A 25,808-nucleotide genomic window follows, 5' to 3' on the forward strand; every position below is an offset into this window, starting at 1 on the left:
GATTTTGGCTTTGACTGTCTGTGCCTCCCGGGTCTTTTCCAGAAATTCTTTGCCTGTGCCAATATCTTGAAGGGTTTCTCCAATGTTCTCTAATAACTTAATGGTGTCAGGACGTAGATTTAGGTCTTTAATCCACGTTGAGTGGATTTTTGTGTAAGGTGTAAGGTAGGGGTCTTGCTTCATGCTTCTGCACGTGGAAATCCAGTTTTCCCAGCACCATTTATTGAATAGACTGTCCTTGCTCCAGGAATTAGTTTTAGATCCTTGATCAAATATAAGTTGGCTGTAGATGTTTGGGTTGATTTCTGGTGTTTCAATTCTGTTCCATTGGTCTATCCATCTGTTTCTGTACCAGTACCATGCTGTTTTGATTACAACTGCCCTGTAGTATGTCCTGAAGTCTGGTATTGTGATGCCTCCGGCTTTGTTTTTGTTGTACAAGATTGCTTTAGCTATTCGAGGTCTCTTGTGCCTCCATATGAATTTCAGCATCATTTTTTCTAGATCTGCGAAGAATGTCTTTGGTATCTTGATTGGGATTGCATTGAATCTATAAATTGCTTTTGGGAGAATGGACATTTTGATGATGTTGATTCTTCCAATCCATGAGCATGGAAGATTTTTCCATTTTTTGGTATCCTCTTCTATTTCTTTCTTTAAGGTTTTGTAATTTTCATCGTAGAGATCTTTAACGTCCTTGGTTAAGTTTATTCCAAGGTATTTGATTGTTTTTGTAGCTATTGTGAATGGGATTGATCTTAGCAGTTCTTTCTCAGTCATGGCATTACTTGTGTATACAAAGGCTGTTGATTTTTGTGCATTGATTTTATATCCTGCCACTTTGCCAAACTCCTCTATGAGTTCCAATAGTCTCTTAGTAGAGTTCTTTGGATCCTCTAAGTACAGAATCATATCGTCTGCAAAGAGGGATAGTTTGACTTCTTCCTTCTTGATTTGTATTCCTTTGATTTCTTTTTCTTGTCTGATGGCTCTGGCTAAAACTTCCAGAACTATGTTAAATAGCAGTGGTGAGAGTGGGCATCCCTGCCTGGTGCCAGATTTCAGTGGAAATGCTTCCAACTTTTCCCCATTCAATAGGATGCTGGCTGTGGGTTTTTTATAAATTGCTTTGATTATATTGAGGAATGTTCCTTCTATACCCAATTTGCTTAGAGTTTTCATCATGAAAGGGTGTTGAATTTTATCAAATGCTTTCTCTGCATCAATTGAGATAATCATATGGTTTTTCTTCTGCAGTCTGTTAATGTGGTGAATCACATTGATTGATTTGCGAATGTTGAACCATCCCTGCATACCAGGGATGAATCCCACTTGGTCTGGGTGGATGATTTTCCTGATGTGTTGTTGTATTCTGTTGGCCAGAATTTTATTGAGGATTTTTGCATCTATGTTCATCAGGGATATTGGTCTGTAATTTTCTTTCAGTGCTGCATCTTTCTCTGGCTTAGGGATTAAGGTGATGCTGGCTTCATAGAAAGAATTTGGGAGGATTCCCTCTTCTTCGATTGTTCTGAATAGTTTGAGAAGAAATGGGATTAGTTCTTCTTTAAATGTCTGGTAGAATTCAGCAGTGAATCCATCTGGTCCTGGGCTTTTCTTTGTTGGGAGGGCCTTTATTACTGTTTCAATTTCTGTTTCAGTTATGGGTCTATTTAGGTTTTCGATGTCTTCATGGTTCAATTTTGGTAGATTGCATGTGTCCAGGAATCTATCCATTTCTGATAGGTTTTCCTGTTTGCTGGCATACAGGTCCTTGTAGTAATTTCTGATGATTCTTTTTATTTCTGTGGTGTCTGTTGTTACGTTTCCTTTTTCATCTCTGATTTTATTGATTTGGGTCTTTTCTCTTCTTTTTTTAGTTAGTTGGGCCAATGGGGTGTCAATTTTGTTTATTTTTTCAAAAAACCAGCTTCTCGCTTGGCTGATTTTTTGTAATGTTTTTTTGGATTCAATCCTGTTAATTTCTTCTCTGGTTTTAATTATTTCTCTTCTCCTACTAGATTTGGGTTTGGTTTGCTGCAGTTTTTCTAGGTCCTTGAGGTGCGCTGAAAGCTCATTTATTTGGTACCTTTCCAATTTCTTGGTATAGGCACCTATTGCTATAAATTTGCCTCTCAATACTGCTTTTGCTGTATCCCATAAGTTTTGATATGTTGTGTTGTTGTCTTCATTTACTTCCAGAAAGTTTTTGATTTCTCTTTTGCTTTCTTGAATGACCCAGTGTTCATTCAGGAGCATGTTGTTCAGTCTCCATGTGTTTGCATACTTTCTGGGGTTTCCTGAGTTGCTAATTTCCAGCTTCATCCCGCTGTGGTCTGAGAAGCTGCATGGTATGATTCTAATTCTTTTAAATTTGCTGAGACTTGCTTTATGGCCTAGTATGTGGTCAATCCTAGAGAAGGTTCCATGCGCTGCTGAGAAGAATGTGAAGTCTGTAGATGTAGGGTTGAAAGTTCTGTAGATATCTGTTAGATCCATTTGGGCAATAGTGTCAATTAAATCTGCTGTTTCCTTGTTGATCTTCTGTCCGGATGATCTGTCTATTTCTGAGAGTGGAGTATTGAAGTCCCCCAGTACTATTGTATTGGAATCTAAATCTCCCTTTAAGTCCCTTAACATATCTTTTAAATAGACCGGTGCCCTGTAATTAGGTGCATATACATTTATAATAGTTACATCTTCCTGTTGAATTGAACCCTTAATCATTATATAGTGTCCCTCTTTGTCTCTCTTAACAGTTTTTGTATTAAAGTTTATTTTGTCTGATATTAATATGGCTACACCTGCTTTTTTTTGGTTTCTGTTGGCATGGAATATCTTTTTCCAACCTTTCACTTTCAGTCTGCATGCCTCTTTGTTAGAGAGATGTGTTTCTTGTAGGCAACAAATAGTTGGGTTGTGTTCTGTGAGCCAGTCAGCTAAACGGTGTCTTTTAACTGAAGAATTCAGACCATTAATGTTCAATGTGACAATTGATACGTAGTGACTTTGCCCTGCCATTTTCCCGGAAATATTTTCTAGTATATGCTTTGAGCTTCCCATGCTCTTTTACTGGTAGGTGTTCTTCCTTTCCCTTCTTTCATATTGATGGCCGTGTTTCTGTGTTTCTGAGTGTAGCACATCTTTAAGTATCTTTTGCAGGGCCGGACGAGTGGCCACAAAGTCTTTCAATTTCTGTTTGCTATGAAAGGTCTTTATTTCACCTTCATTCACAAATGAGAGCTTGGCAGGATATAATATTCTGGGCTGGCAATTTTTCTCTCTTAGCACCTGTGCTATGTCTCGCCATTCCCTCCTAGCTTGTAGGGTTTCTGATGAGAAGTCAGCTGTGAGTCTGATTGGAGATCCTCTGAGAGTAATCTGACGTTTCTCTCTTGCACATTTTAGGATCTTTTCTTTATGTTTCACTGTGGTAAGTTTAATTACCACGTGTCGTGGTGAGGATCTCTTTTGGTCATGTTTATTGGGGGTTCTATGAGCTTCCTGTACTAGGATATCTCTGTCCTTCTCCAAACCTGGAAAGTTCTCTGCTAGTATCTCACTAAAAAGGGCTTCCAATCCTTTCTCTCTCTCCATGCCTTCAGGAACTCCTAGAACTCGAATGTTGGTTTTTTTAATAGTATCCTGTAGATTCCCAACAATATTTTTCAGGTTTCTAATTTCCTCTTCTTTTCTTTGGTTTGACTGTATGTTTTCCTGTGCTCTATCTTCTAAGTCCGATATTCTCTCTTCTGCTTCACCCATTCTGTTTTTAAGGCTTTCTAATGTGTTTGTCATTTGATCTATTGAGCTCTTCATTTCATTTTGATTTCTCTTGACTATTACACTTTCCTGTTCTACTAGTTTCTGAGTTTCATTTTGACTCTTCCTTAAAATTTCATTTTCACGAGAAAGATTTTCAATCTTGTCCATTAAGGATTTCTGTAGTTCAAGGATTTGCTTTTGAAAACTTCTAAATGTTCTTATCATAAATTTTTTGAAATCCGTATCTTGCATTTCTTCTATCTCATCATCTTCATACTCTTGGCTTGGGGTGTTTTGCTTATTTGGAGGCATCATAGTGTCATCGTTGATCTTGCTCCCTCTATTTCTGTGTTTGTTACTCGGCATAGTTAATTCTTCTTGCGTCACTGTGCGCTTTTTTTTTTCTTTTTTTTTTTTTTTTTATACTGTGTCCATGTTAAGTGGACTGCCTGCTGTTGGAGGAGCCTTGGAGGCTTGAGATGGGTGGGGCCTGAGAGCTCTGCCTGGTTCTTCCAGGTTAAGGGTGTGCAAAGGTGACACCCTCAGGTTATGCGTGGTAAATCTCTCTCTTTTTATTTATTTATTTATTTTATTTATTCAGGGGGTAAGTAACACTGCAGGGCAGGGCTGTGCAGAATTGATGGTATTTAGCTTCCAGTCTTTGGCTCCTCTGGACTCCCACTGGGTTGCCTAGGCTACTGAATTGTAGTGACTCAGTTCCTTAACTCTCCCCCACTGATATGCAAATCCAAAGAGGAGGCCTGCTCTTTGTCTCTTGGGAATTCTTCAAGTCTTGCAGGCTTGTAACCTTTGCAAGGATAGGGGGAAGAGAAACCCCGAAGCTTTTTTTTTTTCCTTCTTTCTGGTAGTGAGTTTGCTGCACTTTCCGGCCCCCCTCTAGATTCTGACCCCCGTTTCCCCACCAATGTCTCGGGTTATTGAGCTCACCTCCCCTTCCAGCGCCGATGTGTGGACTCGGAGCCCTGAGCGTCTCAAGTCTCCCCGCTGTTTTCTGTGTGGCATGCACTCTCCTTGGAGCACTGTCGCGCAGACCCTGGGGCTTCTGCGGCTGGGTCCCGCGACTTTGCTTCCGTGCGGTGGGCGACCTTGTTCTCCCAGTAGGTCGTCCGATTCACGCCTGCTCCATTCAGAAGGGTTTCCCCTGCAATTTTTGTTTGGTTCTATTTTCTGCGGCTACCGTAACTCCCCTTTTGTTAAACTAAATTTTCCTGGACTATCGGTGCGCGCCCTCACTATTCCGCCATCTTGGCTCCCCCCCAAATTGCAAATTTTATGAAAAATAATCCCCCAGTGTAAGTGTGTATGTGTGTGTATTATCAAAAGCTAGGACAGTCTTTTACAAAATAGAAATTTGTTATCACATCCAAGAGCTCTGATATAATATTGTAAAAACATTTCCTAAATTTATTAATAAGCAAAAGAGACTCCTGAGTGTCTTTGACATATTCAGCTGTGCTAGGATTACAATTTGGATACAATTTCTAGCAACAAGCCTCTTTTTATAACAATTAAAGTTAAAAAAAATAACAAAAGCTAACAAATGCAGTTGGTTTCTGTTTAAAATGATAACTCCAATGGCTATAGTTTATTGCTCTATTTTTATATGTAATATGCCTTTATTAATTGACCATACAAGTGTAACTTCCATATGATTTTGCACTGACCTTACCATTCTACTGACTTCCTTATTAATGGATGAGCTAGACAAAAATCTTTTCCTGATACTAATTGTTTCATGTTAATGTAGTATTAATACAAACAGATCAGGTTCGATGTAGTTCATAGAAAAATTCTAAGCATATATTGATATTCCCGTCTTCCCTCTCTCCTTCCGTTTCCTTTCCTTTTCCTTTTCTTCCTCCCTTTCTTTCTTTTACTTTTTGAGATAAATGTTTTTATTTAACATTTCAGAGAAGGGCTTAGTACTTCAGTAAATAAAGAGATTGACAAATAAAAATAAAAAGATCCTAGTTTAGTGGTAATATTGTCAAGGGCTATCAACAGTATCAAAATGGAAAGATGACCATTTCATTCATATACAGCAAATTTTAAAGTAATCACAGCTCATTAAAAACTATAGCAGTATAACTTTCGCAACCATTGGTTTGACAAAGATATAAAACAAAGTTTGACAAAAATATATTTGCAGCAATACTGATACACTCAAGCATTTCTTTCCTGTTTGTTTTGTTTTTGTTTTTTGATAGTTTTTCTTTCTTAATTTTAGCTCCCACATGTAAGAGAGAACATACGGTAGTTGTCTGTCTTTCTTTGGGTTACTTCAGTCAACATGATGTCTCCAAGTGCTCTCATTTTGATGCGAATGGTAGAATTCCATTCTTTTTATATAGTGGAGTAAGATTCCACCATATTATGCCACATTTTCATTATCCGTTCATCTGATGATGGACACCTTGGTTGATTCTATGTGTTGGCTATTATGAACAGTGCTGCTATAAACGTGGTGCAGGTACCTCTTTGATACGATGTATTCATGTCTGTTGGGTACATATCCAGTAGTGGGATTGCTGGATCATCCAGCAAGTCTATGTCTCATGAAACCTCCACACTGTTTTCCACAGTGGCTGCACTAAGTTACAGTCTCACCAGCAGTGCATAAGTGTTTCCTTTCTCCACATCCCCACCAGCATTTGTTTTTCCCTGTCTTTTAGGTAATAGCCACCCTGCAGGGTCAGGTGATATCTCACTGCAATTTTCATTTCTGTTTCTATGATGGCTAGTTAGACTGATTGTTTTTTTTTTCATATATTTGTAAGCCATTTGTATTTTTTCTTTTGAGAACTTTCTATTGAGATCTTTTGCCCATTTCTTAACTGGATTGGTTGTTTTGTTGTTGAGTTTTTTGGAGTTGCTGATATGTTCTAGACATTAATCCTTTGTCTGATAGGTAGCTCACCAATTTTTTTTTCCAATTCTGTTGGATATCTCTTTACTCTCTTGATCAGTTACTGTGCTGTGCAGAGCTTCTGAGTCTGATAAAAATCCCATTTGTTTGATTTTGCATTTGCTGCCTATGCTTTGGAGTAGACAAAAATCTTCAATGGACTTCTATTTCTGTGTTTTTCCACTTTCTAAAAATTAAACTTTAACATTGGTCTTACCTGATATGCAGTCCTTGTCCATATTCTCCCAGGGATCATAAGAGTAAATTTTATAGTCCCTTACTTATTTGTTCATTTACTTATTTTGATCCAGGATCCAACCATGGATCCTGCATGGTAGCTGGTTTTTGTTTGTTTTTGTTTTTTTTTTTTTTTTTTTTTTTGACAGGCAGAGTGGACAGTGAGAGAGAGAGACAGAGAGAAAGGTCTTCCTTTGCCGTTGGTTCACCCTCCAATGGCCGCCGCGGCCGGCGCGCTGCGGCCGGCGCACCGCGCTGATCCGATGGCAGGAGCCAGGAGCCAGGTGCTTTTCCTGGTCTCCCATGGGGTGCAGGGCCCAAGCACCTGGGCCATCCTCCACTGCACTCCCTGGCCACAGCAGAGAGCTGGCCTGGAAGAGGGGCCACCGGGACAGAATCCGGCGCCCCGACCGGGACTAGAACCCGGTGTGCCGGCGCCGCAAGGCGGAGGATTAGCCTAGTGAGCCGCGGCGCCAGCCCATGGTAGCTGTTTTACCTTTCACTTTAATTTCCCTGTGAAGGTAAACTCCCTCCCTTTCTCCCATTTTTGTTTCTCATGATATTGACTTTTGTTTTCCTTTAGAGAATACAGTCTAAGTACTTAATAGAATCTTCCCCCATCTGGATGTGCTTGAACGCTTAGTTATGATTAAAAAACTCTGCCAAGAAAAATACAGGTGCTATTGTGCACTCTTTATTCTGTCAGATTCACATAATGAGAGTTCGCCCCTGTTTTGGGGATGCTAAGGCTAATCAGTTGATGAAGATGATTTCTTCAGAATTTCTCCATTGTAAAGTTACATTTTATTGTGTGTATTTATCAAGCTACCTGTTGGGTGTTACTTTGAAACTATGTCAAATCCTGCTCAGTAACCCCTTAGCTGATATTCACCTGGTTATTGCTTGAGTTAATTATTACATTAGTGTTTGCCAAACCAAATCTTTTAGTTTTAAATGTCAATGTTTAGGAACAATAGAAATGGTTAAGGGAGTTCAGGATTGAGGTCAAGAGCTGTATGCATAGTGCACACACAGGTGCATGGCTTCCAGATGTCAAAGAATGATGGTGAACACTTGATCAGGATATTATCCCTAAGAATATAAAAAAGTAAATAAATACCAAGTGGTATTTGATATATTGTGCATGTTCATGAGGCAGCATTTAAGCCATAAACATCATTGCTGATTTTCATAAAGTGCTAGCGAGTAGAACTATCAGGAACTTTTAGGTGTGACCTTGAGCCTACATTTCTCCATGTGTGGAACCGGGAATCAGAATACTGAGGGCTTTAGAGATGCAGATAATGCAGAAGACTCTTAGATTAGTTGAGACAGACACTGCATGTGAAGCACATCTGATACTTCCTGGCAGGTAACATTGATTTTCAGATTCTTGTTACTTTTACTATATTGCAGAGTCCTATGCGCCACTTAACTTAGTGTTTTCCTTTTCTTTTAAAATGACTAACAGGAAACAAAGGGATAGATGGACTAAAATCAATGTAACTTTCAAATTGTTTCTCTGGACCTGTGCGTTCTCAATTAATGGCTTCGCTTTCTACTGTGTGTTCCACTCCTTAAATCCCATGTTCATTGTTTCAAAATGTCCTGCATAGAATCCTTAGGGAATGTGACCTTCATTGTTAAAAGCTTTCATTTATAGAGAGTTTGGTAATGGTGATATTATTCTGCACATATGGCAATGCATTCTATGATGTCATAAATGCAACGGTTATAAATGGTAGATTCCTAAATGGAAATCAGCAGAAATCAGAAAAAATACAGCATAAAAAAAGAAAAATCCACATAAGAAAGAAATTAACAGAGTCCTAATTCCAGGAGCAGGCATGGAAAAATTATTTATGCAACACTTACAAAAATGTTTAATCTGTTTATAAAAAGGTGATATTTCCTTCCAAAAAGAGAGAAGATTTTTTTGTTGATTTTTTTAAACGGCTTGATAATCAGAATGGAAGTTTGCTGTATGCACTGGAAACATAATGTGTTTACTTGAGTCTGTGTGTGTGTTGTAAGAAAGACAGAGAAAAATATTTTTATGCAGAATGGACTGTTTTCAAATTCAAAGTTTGTAAATTTGAATCAGTCCTATGTGGAGTACTACAGCTGGGAAAAGTTTTACTGCATTAAATATCTAGAGAACAGTGTTTGCTTCTGTTCATATTTTGAGTTAAAGTGGCAGTAGTCATGGAAATAGTTTAGGAACTACGTTAATCCCTCCCTGACAAATACAGGCCTGATTTTGAAGGCATCCATGCAGCCTAATCTTCGCACCATATACCTCACAACCGCCAGGACTGCTCGCTGGGAAAGGGGAAGGGGAACGTGCTGATGTTTCCTTGTAAATGATCCAGCTCTTGTTTGGTTTGCCTTTCACTTTGAACTTTTTCTATATCAAAGTCTTGTCTAGTAAGGAAGGAGCTTTGGGGGGATTTCTGACTGACAGGTACCATTACTAATAAATTGCCTCAGAATGTAGAAAGGCGACCCCTCAACTGGTTCAACCACGTTGTTTGCAAACTGTGACTAAATATCAAATTCCAGCATTTTGCTAAGCATTCACCATGGAACAATACAGTTCCACTTTTTAGTACGTTGGCACGGATTGTGTAGGTCATAATTAGGGGTCCAGCCAGGGCTGAATGGAGAAGAATGCACTGTGCAATTGGCTGTAACCAATCTGACCCTGCTTGATCCTCACTCCTTAAGACCCCGTGACCTCCTACAGCCCCTCGCATGATCTTAGCACTGCCTCCCTACCAACCTTTTCATCAGTTGACTTTTTCAAGCCATTACTTTGCTTTGTAGTCTTATCAAGACATTCCTTGTGAGCTGTCATAAATAGTATCTACAAGTTCAAAGTTTTCCCAGCCAGCAAGAAAAGTTGTTCTGTGTGTCTTAGAAAGGCAGGCAAGAAATGTTGCAGAACTTTGCATAAATCGCTTATTTTCAAGTAAGTGTGTATTAGAATTAGGGAAGAACCACACAAGAATGGAATAATGAGGAGAGAGATACAATGTGTCTGCTTAATAATGAAATCTACATAATAAGGATTCCATTTTCCAGGTTTTCTATAATCCATCAGAACCCAGTTCACAGGTGATCTATGACTTCTTGTTGAAAGAAGAAAACAAACCAGAATTTAAAACACTGTCTTCCTTAATTCAGCTGTTTGCTGTTGACAAGAGAAAAAAAAAATAGCTTCAGAAAATCTCTCCATGTAAACAGGAAGACATGACTTTTCAGTGGCATTACTACATACCTTTTGAAATCTATAAAATTCCATAAATAAACACTTTATGCCAGTTGTTTAGTTATAATAATAAAATACAACACCAAAGTATCATCCTAATCAAAAGTCAGCATTTGAAGATGTGGATGCAGCTACATTAGTGGCCTATTTTTTTCAAGTGAGTTTAGCTCAAAGATTGATTTGGCTGATATTTTGGAAGTACCACAGTGGAAGTAACATGCCATGGAGTCCATATTGCATAATATAGCCATCCCTCCTCTGTGGGAGAACAGGTCGCAGGAACCCCCTTGGCTAGCGAACCATGAGTGCTGAAGGCTGTTACATGGTGTGAAGTTTGCAGAAAGTCTAGACACAACCTCACATATGCTTTCAGTGATCCCTGGGTTGCTTGTAATATCGAATGCAATGCAAATAGTATTTAAGTTGTATTTGTTAAGGGAATAATTGCCAAATAATTTCTGGGGAACGGATTTTAGCCTGGCAGTTACGATGCCCGCATGCCACATCAGAGTATTTGCGTTCGATTCCCGGTTATGGCGCCTAACTCCAGCTTCCACTAATGCAGGCCCTGGGAAAAGTGGGGATCGTTCAAGTAATTGGGTTCCTGCAGCGCTTCTGTGTGAGCTGGGTTCAGTTCCTGGCTCCTGCTTACTGGTGTGGGTATTTGTAGTGTGAACCAGACTACAGGAGCTCTCTCGTCCTCTGTCTGTGTGCATCTAAAATGATGTTTAAAAACTAATAAAACCAATTTAAAAATCTATGCCTGTTCAGCACAGAAGAATTTTTTCTCAAATTCCAGTCCACAAGTGGTTGACTCTGCAATTGGACACGGCCAGCTGTAATTAGGAAGCAAAAGGAATGCAGCGTTTTAGTAGCCCTGAGAGATGAATCGTTCCTGACAATAAATGTTCCATTCTATCCTATTCCGTTCGATCCCATCATGCTTAATGATTTGTGCTTTCGGCTTTATCCCTAAATGCGGTTAGCTGTCAAAACCAAAAATAAAATCAACTTGCAAAAATTACTTTTTAAAACAGTGCAGTGCTACCAGTTTCTCTGTATTCCAGAATTAGATATCGCAGAGTATGGAGAGAAGGCTCTCGCTGGCTACCTCGCTCGCTCTCCCTCCCCCCAACTCTGCGTATGTGTGTGTTGACGTTTCTGAGACATGGTCAGCTTTTTCTCGTCCTGACTTCTACATACAGCCCCACACAGACACACACAGACATGCACATCAAGAATCGTGAATGCATTGACCCACTGCGAGGTTATATTCCTGGGGTTTATGAAAAGTTCCACCTTCTCGAGGAAAACTGGGACAAGTGCTTTCTCATAGTCATGGCTGTGCCAGTGTGAAGCAGCCTCCTAGGTGCAGACATCCTGGGAAAAACGTCAGCTGGCCCTTGAGACTCCAAGGTGGAGAAACACAGGCACTTCTGAATGCTCCAAGGCACAGGGTAAAAGGTTCCCCAAGCACTTTGCCATTTCCGTGTTAATTCAGTTTGTAGAAACATATAATTAGAAGCTCTAAATACCTGCATTTTTCTTTTCTTTATGAGAAAAGCATGTGGTCATGCACAAAGCAACGAACACCCTGGGAACAGAACCTTTGTGGGGTGGCCCTACCCCTCCTGCCGAAAGGCCAGGACTGCTACATGTCCAACAGAAAACAAAGAAACCCAACGCTCTGTGCCTTTATTGGAAGCTAGCACCTCTCCTTAAGACCCAAACGGCGCTTTCATGTAGCATAAGTAATTTTCTTCTTTACAGGTGTTGAACAAAGTAGCCTGCGGAGTGTGCAGTCTGGGTTGGGAATTAAATCCAGGCTCCTTGCTCAACAGTCTAATATATCACCGTGTAGGCACGAGGCTGACATTGAAAGAATGCCTTTTATCTTGAAAATTGCAGAAGAAAAGGCTCTGTGATGAACTACCATGATCACGTGTTATAAATGAAAATGTAGGTTGTGTAAATTCATCCATATATTTATGCATGGAGGTTAGTGTACAAAAATCATACAATTCATGTGAACTTGGGTTTTCCTTTAATACTTGATTATACAAGGCAAGAAGATAAAATTAGTTTACTTTTGTTAATTCTTGAACAAGAATAAAAAGCTCTGTAACAGTCTCCTACTTTTCATTTAATTTTGTCTTCCTCAGTGGAAAATTGCCTTTAAAAATCAATTATAGCTAATTAATACCACTCCATATGTGGTTTGTATTAATCTATACAAACAAAAGAAATGAGAACTTTTAAGTAAAATTTACCTTTGTATTTCTTTTTGTAAAATTAATATTCCTGCACTTTGCGCCTACAATGGAAGGAACTGGCAAATCATTGCAAAATTCCCTGAGAAGCAAAATTCATACATGAGTTTTATAGCCTCTATCTGAATTAATTTGTTTCTGGAATACCTATTTCCACAGTTCATTTGCCATGGTTTAGTTTTTCTCACCTAACTTATTCTGTCCAGTTAGTTATTGAAAAATTCACTTTCTTTATCCTTCTCATTTGGAAACTATTAGGTGAAACACAATTTTGTTATTCCTTTTAACTCATGAGGAATTAAAAAAGCAACGTCTTGTACCCATGGATGAGAAAATGAGTAGCCTTCAGTTAAGGATTCCTAGTGAATACTAAATTAAATGTGAATATCGTCAAAGTTTCATCCCCTTCAGCTTTCAATCTGAAAACATTAGGGCAGCAATTAAAAGCCCAGGCAGCAGCAGAAATGGGTCTGCTGGGAGAGGTACCGTGGATATGTGCATGGTACGGCAGAACTGGCACAGATTCTAGAAGGATACAGAACCATGGAGCAACAGATAATGATGTAAATTTCCTTTTAAAGGCTTCAGCTGGGAGCTGAGGAAAGAAGGTGATGTGAAGTGAGTGGTATCTTCCAGTCACCTTGCTGAGAAGTGAGTTGGCAGGTTACATACTGCAGTGATATTGATCAGGGCCAAAAAAAAGTGAGAAAAAGGCCCCAGGCTCCTTCATGTTAAACGAAACAGCATAAAGCTTTTTGTGTAGGCTCTGCAAAATGTCATGCACACAATAAATGGTAGCAATTATGACTTCCAGTAATGAGGGGTGGAGTGCAAGTCAAGATTTTGGACTCTTAGAAGACCTGTTGCGTAGGAAGGCAAGGCAGTAGCTGGGTTATACGTTTTTGAAGGGGGAGAGGCAGAGTCGAAAAACAAATGCTCGTCAACATTTGCTTCATTTGCTCGTTTTCACCATTCAAAACCAGACCGCCCTGGCCATTAGGAAAAGCAAATCAAACAAGACCTAAATCATCGAGCCGGCTCACAGGTGGAAGGCAAAAGCAGTCTTTCTATTTACCATGCGCCATGCCCAGTATTATAAGCCTTTGTGATTTATCTTATTTAATTATTACAAAGCCCTGTGTCTCAGGGCCACTGTCCCAGAATTGGCGTATCTTTCTAATATGTTAGTTTACAAATAAGGAAACTAAGGGCCATGGGGTTAACTATTGAAAAGCACTGGCCTACAGGGTTTTGTCTGATTCTCTGCAGTGCTACATTAAATGTCAAAGGCTCCCTGCACCCACGTCTGATTGTGTTAGAAATCAAATGGGCAGGGGCCAGAGCTGTGGCAGAGTGGGGTTAAGCTACTGCCTGCAACACCAGCATCCTATATGAGCACTTGCATCCTCTATGAGTGCCAGGTGCTCCACTTCCAATCCAGGCCCCTTCTAATGTGCCTAGGAAGGCAGTGGAAGATGGCCCAAGTGCTTGGGCCCCTGCCATCCACATGGGAGACCTGAATGGAGTTCTAGGCTTGTGACTTTGACCTGGCCCAGCCCCAGCTGTTGCAGCCATTTGGAGAGTGAACAAGTTTTCATTTTTCTGATTGGTGATTATTTGATCTTTTACCAGGACAAAAAGTTAGATGTCTTTCATTTATTCTGTAAAATTATACTCATGGTTTCATAATTCATGATGATATCTCAAAAGTCATGATAATACTCATATTCAGTTTATTCTAAATATTGCCCTTTGTCTACTTAATGGGTTAAATCTTTTTAAAGTCTTTTTAGTCTAGAATTTCATGCTTATTTACATCATTTTCTTACATCTAATACATGTGATTTCCGAAAGTGTATTCCCTCTCCTTTTCACTCATGGTACACTGTTCCCCTGTGAGTTTTTCTGCTTTATGTCTGTGCATAAAAATTCGGAATTGAAGCTACGATTTTGTCGTGTAGATTTTGCATTTGCATCCATTAGTTGCCCGGGGTCCGCCACCAACTAAGTTGTGTAAAGTTGAGGATCGAATGTACATAAAGATCATATTATGTTTATAAATTCTCAACGGATAATGTTTCCCCCACTTCACACAAAATTGGTGACATGAGAAAGTTTATTTACTGTCTCTTACGCTGTGGGTTTATTGCAGGTGTAACCCTTTGGGGACCCAGCTTTATAGGGCAAACTCCTATCACATCCGGCACTTCAAGCATGGCCCGGGCTTTATCTTATGTCTTCCGTACCTGAGCAGCTATCAAAGTGGAAACTTGAACTTCCCTGAGTTTGGTGAATCGACACCAAAACACTGGCTGTTGAGCACATTTAATTCCTAAGGTTGCACTTTCATTGTTTCTAATCTCTATGGATTCTTTAATTTATTTCTACCTCAGAAAGTCATTTAAAAAGATGTGTTTTACATTTGTGTGGCTCTCTTATTGGATTTCATTGGAAGATCCATTTGCAGTTTTGTGCTCTAATTGCTGGCAATGAAAATTTTATTTGCATTGCATTTAAAACCAATTATATAAGCCATCTTAAATGTGAACATTGCTTTTATATATATATATTAAAGTTCTAGATTTTAGTTTTTTCAAAAAATCACATTATTTCAATCAGATATCAACTATGAGCTTCTGTGACTCTGGTTCTTTGTCAGAATTGATACAAAGAACATAAATGTTTAGATGTACTTGTGAGATCATCTTCAAGTGTTCCATAGGATACTGGGCTTCTGTGAACTGTACCTTAGAGATAGCATCTCAGATTTACCTTAACTGTTCTTCACAGATGGGCAAACAGTGCATAGGATGCTATGACCTGTTGATTCTACACGAAAATCTTTCTTAGCATGGCCCTCTATAGGTTCCAGATTCTACAAACCATGTGGTACAGTTTAGGGTAAAGATAAATTAACAGTGTATCAGCACTTAAAATCAGCAGTCTTAAATGCTTTCAGCTGCAAGTAACAAAACATCTGACCAACAGTAGTGGTATGGTACAGTGCTACTTATTGTGTTTATAGTATGTACCTAGATTGGATTGCTCCATAGATGAGCCAGCAATTAAAGAACACACTAGCATACTGTGTTCTTTCTAGTACTCTGTTTACTGACTGTATCCTAATCCTTCTTGCATCTTGGCACAAATAGTTTCCGTAGCTCCAGGAAGTGTATTTGCTAGGCAGAAACAAACAAAAAGAAATGACACCAGTCAGCAGTTCTCCTGTGCCCATTTCTGTACAAATCAGTAAAATCCTTCCTAGGTTACTTTGGCCAGAACTAGGCCACATGACTCTTTCTGGCTTCAAGGGAGAAAGATTAGAGCAATGAGGTATTTGAGGATTTGACGGAGGGGAGAAAGTTGGGAGTGGATTGTAGAAAACAAACTAGGGGGAAATATAATAGTTTCATCATTATTCAACATGCATACTCAGCTGATATGAAAATGACTCACCTCTTCCATGAGGGAGACCCTGCAAATGCTCATCTGTGTATCAAATGAGGATCCCTGTGTGAATAGCACACATCACTGTCTTACGGGTTAGGTGAACAATGCATGACACAGTAATTCAAGGCTAGAACAAGATTGTTACTTGTACCACACAAAACACCCCAATGTGGAGAAGAAATACTACTTTTTATTTTAGAAGTGAATGTTTGATGATGGCAGTAATTGCTACTTACGTCATAGGCAGTAATGCCAGGAAATCCTGATAGTGATGTCATTCTCTGATTAGCCAATATTTCTGTCCTTGTTTCTGTTTGAACATCTTTACTTCTGTCCCTGAGAGAGGGACTGTCACCTCTGCCTGCCTACCTTTTCAGATCTGAACTGGATCCCTGGGGAAGTGCTCCTCCCGGGGATCCACTGCTTCAAGGCCATCCCCAACCAGGTCTCCCAGCCAGTCGCTGAGGGTGTGCGACCCTCAGATTTTAGTAGGTGCCTGTCTGCTTGTGTTCAGTCAGTTTCACACTTGTGTAGGTGTGGCCAATTTTAATTGCTCCAACATAGTCTTTACCCTGACGTAGACGGACATAACCTGCAGCTGAGCCTTTGCTAGAAGGCTTGCCCTCCCGTTGAAAGGCGCTGGGGACTCAGAGGCATCAACTGCACCTCCCTAAACGGCTGATGTGCCCATGCTGGTACCTCCTCTACCTTCAACTCAGCAGTTAGAACTTGGCTTTCCTAACCCTCACCGACCCCCAGATCATGAGGAAACACTCCCCATTGTCCTGGATTACAACCCCCAGACACAGGGTACCTTTTTTTTTTTAAGGTTGCTTTATTTATCTGAAAGGCAGAGTTTCAGAAAGAGAGAAACAGAGAGATCTTTCATCACTGGTTCAATCCCCAAATGTCCACAACAGCTAGGCTAGGGCTGGGCCTGGCCAAAGTCAGGAACCTGGAACTCCATCCAGTCTCCCATGTAGGTAACAGAAGCCCTAATACTTGGGCCATCCTCTGATGCTTTCCCAGGTGCATTAGCAGGGAGCTGGATCAGAAATGGAGCAGACAAGACTCAAACTGGCATCACAGGACTCAATGCTAGCATTGCAGGCGTTGGCTTAACTATTTGCCAAAATGCCGGTCTTGAGAGTACCAGTCTTAACAAAGCCCCTTTGCCTTCCTGTTTGCTTTCAAACTACTCACTTCATTTTTCTCTTTTAAATCCCTCCACACTCAAATCCTCCAATGCCTCAAAATGCAACTAAACACGGGTCAACATTCTGATGTTCAACTCCTCAGTCCCTGAGAGATCAGCATCTGCTAGGCCAACCTCACATCCCAAAGTAATTCAGGCAAAACGGTGATGAAAAATTTCATCTAATCTTCAGAACATCTCCAAAAATCGGGAATAGCTGCTACCGTTCTCTTCCTCATCCCGTGGCCAAGCAATACAACAGTTAGAGGTACTTGTAGCCACCCATTCTATTGCTCTGATCACAGTGTGTGTTGGCGTCTATCAAGGGCTTGGGAATCTTATTGACAATTTGATTCGTCTGCATTAGGATGTCAAGTTAAGTGTGACCTTGATCAATAAGTGTGCTGAGTCAAGTAGCGTGAGAGCTCTTCAGGGAGAAAGCAGAGGCAAAGGAAAGGCTAGATGGTGTTCTCATAAATTACGTTTATGACCAGGAGGACGATGTTTACCATAGCAAAGGAGGTGGTGCTCTAAATGTTATTGAAATTGACCCATCAATTTGTTCCCAGGTGTTATTATAATAATAATTCTAGAATACCACCAGCCTTTTTTCCCATTATCCCAATATATTAAAAAATATATCAATAAAAAAGTTCTACACTGCCAGATGTGCAAGAGAGATCCTATCACAATGATAATGGGGCCAGAGGAGCTTTCCAAATCTCGATGGAATATTAAAACAACGTGTGTTACCTTGACTTATGAACACAAACTCTATCAGAAACACAGTCATCTATTTTATTGTGTTTTTTTTTTACTTTTTTTATGCAAAGAATACCTATGAGTGCCATTTGGTAAAAATAATCAGGACATACTTAATTCAAGACATCAACATGTAGAAATGAGATTAACAAAAGGGCTAATGAATTTTCTACAGTTTTTAACATCAGCTTGCCTGGTTGATGTCCAAGTACATAGATATTTGAGTATCCTTGTGTGTGCAAACATGCAACATACCTTGCAGGCTATAATTTCGCTCTCTCCTCTTTTGTGACTTTAAGATGTTTTAGTAGTCTATAATTACACTCATTTGTTTAAAGTGTAAACATTTCTTTATCCTAATCCTTCATAACTCCATAAGTTGATCGACATTGTTTCTTAGAAAATAGTTATAGGTTTATAGCTTTGGGAAAAATCAGGGGAAACCCATTTTCATCCCAGTATACTTAATGTCTTTCCCTACCACGATGATTACTTTAAAGTTTTTAAATATAATTACTCAGCTAAACAATGAATCCTATGTTATACAGAGGAAAAGTATCTCCACTCAGTATTCAGCAAGTTATGTTTAGGATTTCTATACAATCTTATTAAATTTGACGTCTCCGTGTTGCCAAGGCTTTAGAGATTTGTGAATTGTTTTCTTACCAGTCTGGGCTGGACTACTGAGAATCCAGGTGTGTGCTGTTGAGTTACACACACAATTACATACTTGAAAATCAAAAGGGGAAAATGAAACCGTAGCAGCTCTGCAGACAGGAAAACCAAATGCATCCTCGGGGTGCATCATCACACACTACAGACTCAGGAACAGGCCTCCTTCCTCTGAACTGTGGACAAAGAAAGCAAGAGTGCCTGGCATGGCGGCAGGTACGCAGAAATCAGCTTCACTCTGGCAGTTTGCTACAGGAGTGGAGCAGCTCCAACGTACCTGGCAGGTCGAAGCCAAGACAGACTTTGTCTCGTGGGGAAAACTGCCGTGGTGTCCTTTGGTGGGTTTTCTGTGTGACGGGGAAGCAGCTCTCTTTGCTCGACCTGGGCGCGGCTGCTTGGTCAGCTCTGCGGCCGGGGCGCGGGCAGGGAGGGGTACAGTGTTTGTCTCTCTTTTGAATTCCCACAGCCTGAGACCTAGCACAGGGCCATTGCTGCAATTCTTTGTCTTTGTGAGGCCTGCTTTTTGGAATTTGTTCTTCTGGGATCATAAAGGTTAGTTTTGGGATGTTGACATTCTAGAACACACTCCCAATCTTGACATTGAGGAAGGTTCCAGTTCACTTCTCTGCTTTTACTATCTGAAATATGACTGGGGTGCTGTTTCTGGGCATCCATGGGAATATATAAGGAAAAGGGAAGTTTTCTTAGAATCAGAAGACATTTCAGGTGAAACGCTGCTGGACCTGTTACTAGAAACTGGAGGGACCTCAAATACTTTCTTGAATAACACAGGTGCTAGTAAAAACTTCTTTATGTTTCTATCACTATATTTCTGTTTTCAGGGCTTAGTACAATTTCAAGCCTATAGAACACATTTAGTAAGTGAAACGGTCATCAGTTTTCCTTTGAATTCCACATTATTCTGTGAAGTTCAAAGAAGAATGATTAACACTTCTGGTGATAGTAACAGCCTGGTTGTCTGGAAACACCGAAAGTATCTAAAATCAGGATATTGAAAATTAAACAAAAATTTTCTAAAATCCATTCAATAATCATTCAAAGTATAATGAACAGAACACACATTTGATCCCCGAGCTAAACAAAATACACTTGAAAAACAGCACGGCTTCAGGATGAATTGTCCCATAATTCTTTTAGTTTTAACAAAGCGTAGGACAATTTCCACTCCTCTATAAAGAGCAGGTGAGAAGTAATGAGGTTACGGTTACTTAACTGTCAACTTCCCTGAAAACATCTGAATCCAAGGCAGCTTAAGAGCAGGTGAGTGCTTTGGAAAAGCTTTCTAAGCTCGGATTTGTCACATGAGCTAAGAACCCACCTGCCAACTCACAGACTTCTTCAGAGGCGCCGAGGTTCAGATCTTCTTGTAATCAAGAAAGTTTGCTGTATTGTTTTTTATTTAGAGTATGGCTATTGGTCTGCCACAATCATTCTTTGTTTTTAAGGCAGTATTTTAACAGAGGAAATTAGTTGAGTTCTCTTTTATATCTGTACTTAGCATGAGTCGTTTGACTAGGTTTTTCCATTATGCACAGGTGGTAAACTTATCTCACATGGTTTTTGTATAACAGCCTGAAATAGCAAAGCCATGAAGAGCAGCATCTAATGGTATCATGAAAATGATTGTAAACATGCCTGTTGTGGCAGATGTGAGCTTACTTTCTGTTGATATACATTCAAGTTGTTTAGTGAGATCAAACAAATGTAGAGTTTTAATATGTCAAACATGTCTACATTCTAGCAGGTTCTGTTTTTAAAGAGATCTGTTTCTTCAGAAGTCAGGACAGCTACAAAAGCCAGACTGCAGATCGGATTCTAAGTCCAAACCCATTTTCTCTGATTAGAGCAGAATTCTCTGAATTTGTATCACTTAGTGACTGTTTCCAATGAAAAGAGATCAACCAGGGAAGGATATTGCAGGTATTAAAACAAGAGGTTGGAGAGGAGTGTGTGTCTATTAATTAACTGTGGTTACTCTTAGGTTTTGTCCAAAACCAAATCAAATATTGTGAGTCATTAAATTTTATCGGTCTTCCTCCTCAGTGCTTCACCTCTTTGACACAATCTCTACTCCCCTAATTTAGGAGTTTACTTACAATTGTGTCACACCATGTGTTTTAATTTTCAGGCCATGTAAAAGGAACTCCAGAGAAGCCACTTAAAACTGATGTTCTCAAACAAAAACTTGACTTTATACAGTGGCAAAAGAGGGAAAATTCCCTTCTATGGCAAGCTTCTATTAACAAGTATTCTCAACATAGTAGAAATCTGTGGATTAAATACCTATATCATTTGTGTTTCAGTAGAAAGGCATAAATAGATTGTGTTTCCAAAGTAATGCTAATATCCTTTAAATACCTTATAGATGTCTGGTGCTTAATAAAAAATATCTCATTCAACCTCTCTGAGCTCCAAATCATACAGCTGACAAGCCCAGAACAACTTAAAAAAAGGACCTACCTTCTAGCTCCTGGAGTATTCTACCTGTTTGAACTTTTCTTTTCTTTTCTTTTCTTTTTTTTTTTGACAGGCAGAGTTAGACAGTGAGAGAGAGACAGACAGACAGAAAGGTCTTCCTTTTTCCGTTGGTTTACCTGCTAAGTGGCCGCTACAGCTAGCGTGTTGCGGCCGGCGCACTGAGCCGATCCGGAGCCAGGAGTCAGGTGCTTCCTCCTGGTCTCCCATGCGGGTGCAGGGCCCGAGGGCCTGGGCCATCCTCCACTGCACTCCCTGGCCACAGCAGAGAGCTGGACTGGAAGAGAAGCAACCAGGACAGAATCCAGCGCCCGAACTGGGACTAGAACCTGGGGTGCCGGCAACACAGGCAGAGGATTAGCCTAGTGAGCCGTGGTGCCAGTCATGTTTGATGTTTTCACTGCAGATAGTGTTAGTTCTATTTCAAAACAGGTGAACATCACAGTATTATTTCTACAAAGACTTGGGAAAAATAGTGCATGGGAGGGTTTTCTCCTATGGTAGAGTAAAACTCAATTAAACGTTTCATTTTCTCCCCTCCATTCATGGACACTCTTATAATTATTTTAACCACATGACTGCTTTACAGAATAACATGTGGAGATAAACCTCCTGGCTTAAAATAGCAAAAATCTCAGGCGTCATTCTTCACTCTTTCTCCTCCACTGCTTTGGTGACCAAGGGGCCTTGTCAAGTAGGCCCAAAACATCAAAACAACAGAAATGATGATTATTGTGTCAGTGTGAGGATCATACCGATTGAAGAGTTGTCCAAATAGTAGTGGATTGGAAAGAACCAAAAATAGACCTCTGTTGCACTGTGCATTGGTATCTGGACATTTTGGTTTCTATCTGATATAGACTGTCTCAGCTTTTGTAGAAATTGATACCAGAAGTAGATAGTTTTTGAAAATGTAACGTATTTGGCAATGACCCAGTGATCCACTGGTGGGCAAAGAGAGAACTGGTATCATGGGCTTTGGAAATATAGGTCTAGACTTCCATGTGATATAGAACCTTAGAATAATGTTACTGACAAATCATGTCCCTAACAAATTTTATAGTTTTATTTGAAAGTAGGATGTTAATAATGTATGTGATTTGCAGTTATTCTGTTTGGCAATGTACAAGAAGAAAAATAGAATTTATAGTGTGCTAGTTCTAGATAGAATTAAAAGAGATAAAGAGAGAAAGTATAACCAGAGCATTTGAATGTTGAAAAAATAAGCAGTTGTAACATGACCCTAATAAATGATGAGTGAAAAAGTCTTTAGAGATAAATGTCTGGTAATATATTTCATATCTACTAAATTGCCTCAAAGCAAAGAACAGGTTAAGAACTTGGCACTCAATAATTTGGTGTGGTGAGTCATAATAAAAATCAAATTACATGTGTGGCTTTCCTGAGGATGTCAAGCAGTTTCTTTGTAAGTTCCATTATAAGAATGAATAATGGGATGAAGGATACAGGTAGAGAAGACAGAGAGCTGGCCATGTTCCAAGCACATGGAGAAGACTAAATGTCTGAAAGTGAAAGTCATTCGTGTCCCTATCCCTTTTCTTAACTGGACTGTTTATTGTCATTGAGTTTCTTGAGTTCTTTATAGCTTCTGGATATTAATCCTTTATCAGGTGCATAATTTACAGATATTTTCTCCTATTCTGTCAGTTACCACTTTGTTGACTATTTCCTCTGCAGTGCAGAAGCTTCTTAAATTGATGCAATCACAAGTTTTTGCTTTGGTTGCCTGTGCTTCTAGGGACTTTAAAAAAAAAAGAAAGTGAAAGTTTCATTCAACAAAAATGAATGTGGACAAAAAAGACACATATAAAATGACTCTGGATCAACAAGTTTCTGTGAGCAGGAAGCTATCTGGGAAAGCTCCTTGGTTTCCAAGAAGAGGATGTGGGATGCGCCTCCAACTCACTTCCATTGGGTATAGCAAATACAACAAGAAAAGAAAATCATCCTTAAAGATAGTACCAGGAGCCACTCAAGACACCCCATCACCAAAAATAAAATAAAAATAAAAAATAATGAAAGCATCTTCCCCACCCTTAATCCAGTTTAAGACCCTTCCCAATGCTGCCCACTGGAATCAAACTGTCTGTGGCTTAGTGACTTTCCTGTCCCCTCATGCTACTCCTCTCCTAAGGGTATCTGTGCGTATATTTTTGCATGTTTGTTGCGGGGTGGGGGGTAGTTCCCTTAACTTGACTTTCCAGTTTCACAGTCAAAATAATGACCCCAGTTTCTGAACCTGATATAAAACTCTCACACATCAGCCAGAGTTCTGGGGACCTGGAAGTACATGCTGGGTGGATCCCAGACTTGCTACAGTTAGGGAGTAGTTGAATGTGTTTCCTAGTAGATTAATGGGAATAAAAGATATTTGATGTGAGAGACAGTCCCCAAATAATATTCCTCACATATTCCGTTTTCTTCTGCTTGTCCTTGTCCCAGAGTTTAGGTGGGAACAAGAACTGGCCTTGGTCCAGAGAGAGTAGAAAAAGTGACAGAACTAAGTATCATGCCAAGGGAGTCTGGCTCACATTTGATTCTCTGATCTTTCGTTACCTTGGGAACAGAGATGATACAGTCACAGGTTGAGCTCCCTGGATCCCTAAATTACTACAGAGAAGAAATGGTCTTAGGATGTCATGAGCACAGTGCTCTCATGGGAATCAGAAAGAAACCTGTATTGTGTTAGGTCTTGAGTTTTTTTTATTGCTTCACAAACTTGACTTTCCTGTCTAACACGCCACTGTTACCATACTCAATGTAAAATACCAGTAGAAAATAATTTTTCCTTTTTTTCAGACTAAAAACATGTGTGAATTAAATTTATTAAAACTCACATTTGTTCAATTTCATTCTTATTATTATAAAATTGATCTCATCTCTACTCTTTAGAAATCACAGTGCTAGAATTCCTTTTGACATTTATGGTTCTGTCATAACCAGCCTAAAATAAAATTTAACACATTTAGTAGGATCAAAATGATGTGACAACTCCAGATGAGAATTATTTTTAATTTCTCAATGTCACGAGAAAGCGATCCCTGCCCTGATATCTTCACAAGAATAAATGGAACAAGGGACCAATGAGTTATTTAAAGGACTCATTAACTTTCACATGACCCTATTTGTAATTGAGACAGTTGTGTCCTAGAAGTACCCTCCAAGAAATGATTAATGAGGTTTCCAAATATTCTAAATTGACTGACATGGAGGGAGTAAACCTCCACTTTAGCCAAACCTGTGAGGCCCAGGCAAGGGGGGTGGGGTGGCAGTATTTATTTCTTAAATAATTCATGGTGGTGTCTAATACTAAAATTTAAGAATGTAATTATTTTTACTTGAGCTTAAAAAACTCAACACACAAGGTCAATTAGGTAAATTTATCAGAATTTTCTCTCTAAATTGATCAAAGTATCAAATGGTTTAGTGCAGGAATCTTTTAATTTTGTTCATGTTAGTAATAGACTTTCCACAAATCGGTTGAAGAGTACAGAGGAGCTTCTTAGCTTTCCACTTCTATTCTATGCACTAGTCAAGATCCCAACTACATCAGAGAAGGTGGAATGGCAATCTGCTTAATTTGATGACAATAAATGACTCACTTGAAGAAATTATAATTAGACCTTTTCTTATGTTCCTAAGAAATGAAATTATTTGCATCCATGAATAATCTCTCACTTTCACCAGTGTCAGTGTTCTATAGCTGTAATTTGGAAGTAAAATGTTAAACACAAATATAAGAAAATGTTAACATTGCAGGGCCTTGTTGCAGAGGAACTAAATTGTCAGTTACCCCACTTTGTAACATTCTTCAGAGTAGAAGATAACAATTCTTATACTTCATATCCAATAACCTTTTAACTGAATTTTCTATCCATCAAAGCATAATAATCAATACCATGTAGTATGAATATTCAATTATATTTATCCCATTTGTTCATTGATTTAACTTTTTTAAAAAATATTTTATTTATTTATTAGAGAGTTAGAGTTACAGAACGTGAGAGGGAGAGACAGAGAGGAAGGTCTTCCTTCTGTTGGTTCACTCCCCAAAGGCCTCAACGGCCAGAGCTACGCCGATTCAAAACCAGGAGCCAGGTGTTTCTTCCCAGTCTCCCATGCAGGTGCAGGGGTCCAAGCACTTGGGCCATCCTCCAGTGCTTTCCCAGGCCGCAGTAGAGAGCTGGATTGGAAGAAGGGCAGCTGAGACTAGAACCGGTACCCATATGGGATGCCAGTGCTGCAGGCGGAGGATTAACCTACTGCGCCACAGTGCTGGCCCCTGATTTAACATTTAAAAAAAGATTTTTTTTTTATTTTAAAGGAAGAATGACAGAGGGAGTGACAGAGGGAGAGACAGAGGGAGGGAGAGATCTTCCATCCACTGGTTCACTCCCCCAATGGCTGTGATGATCAGGACTAGGGCAGACCAAAGCAGGATCCAGGAGCCAGGAACTCCATCCAGGATTGCCACACTTGGCAAGAACCCAAGTACTTGGTTCATCATCTGCTGTCTTCCAGGTGCAATAGCATAGAGTTGAACTGGACGTATAGCATGCAGGACTTGAAATGGCACCTTTTTGTGAATTTCATTTTCATTTTATTTAAGATACACAATTTTCATGTATTTCATATATACGGATTTAGGAACATAGTGATACTCTTACCCTGCCCTCTCTCCTTCCTATGCTCCTACTCTCCCTCCTCCTACCTCTCTCTTACTCCCTCTCTTAATTTTTACAA

At 39.6% G+C, this 25,808-nt stretch overlaps 1 protein-coding gene and 1 long non-coding RNA gene across 3 annotated transcripts in view; one reads left to right on the forward strand and one right to left on the reverse strand.

Moving 5' to 3' along the window:
• SEMA3A (semaphorin 3A) overlaps nt 1-25,808 on the forward strand; it is a 482,660-nt gene that overhangs the window by 69,014 nt on the left and 387,838 nt on the right. The window lies entirely within an intron of this gene.
• Nucleotides 7,392-19,075, reverse strand: LOC103349512 (uncharacterized). Of its 2 annotated transcripts, XR_007922270.2 has the most exons (4): nt 18,826-19,075; nt 18,543-18,724; nt 15,502-15,648; nt 7,392-10,121 (listed from the first exon to the last, which is right to left on the reverse strand). It is a non-coding gene; the product is annotated as an uncharacterized lncRNA (long non-coding RNA). The 2 variants fall into 2 exon arrangements; XR_517681.3 differs by lacking the exon at nt 15,502-15,648 and having other exon boundaries at nt 18,826-19,072.

This window comes from Oryctolagus cuniculus, chromosome 16, assembly GCF_964237555.1.
Source record: "Oryctolagus cuniculus chromosome 16, mOryCun1.1, whole genome shotgun sequence".
Classification (NCBI taxonomy): domain Eukaryota; kingdom Metazoa; phylum Chordata; class Mammalia; order Lagomorpha; family Leporidae; genus Oryctolagus; species Oryctolagus cuniculus.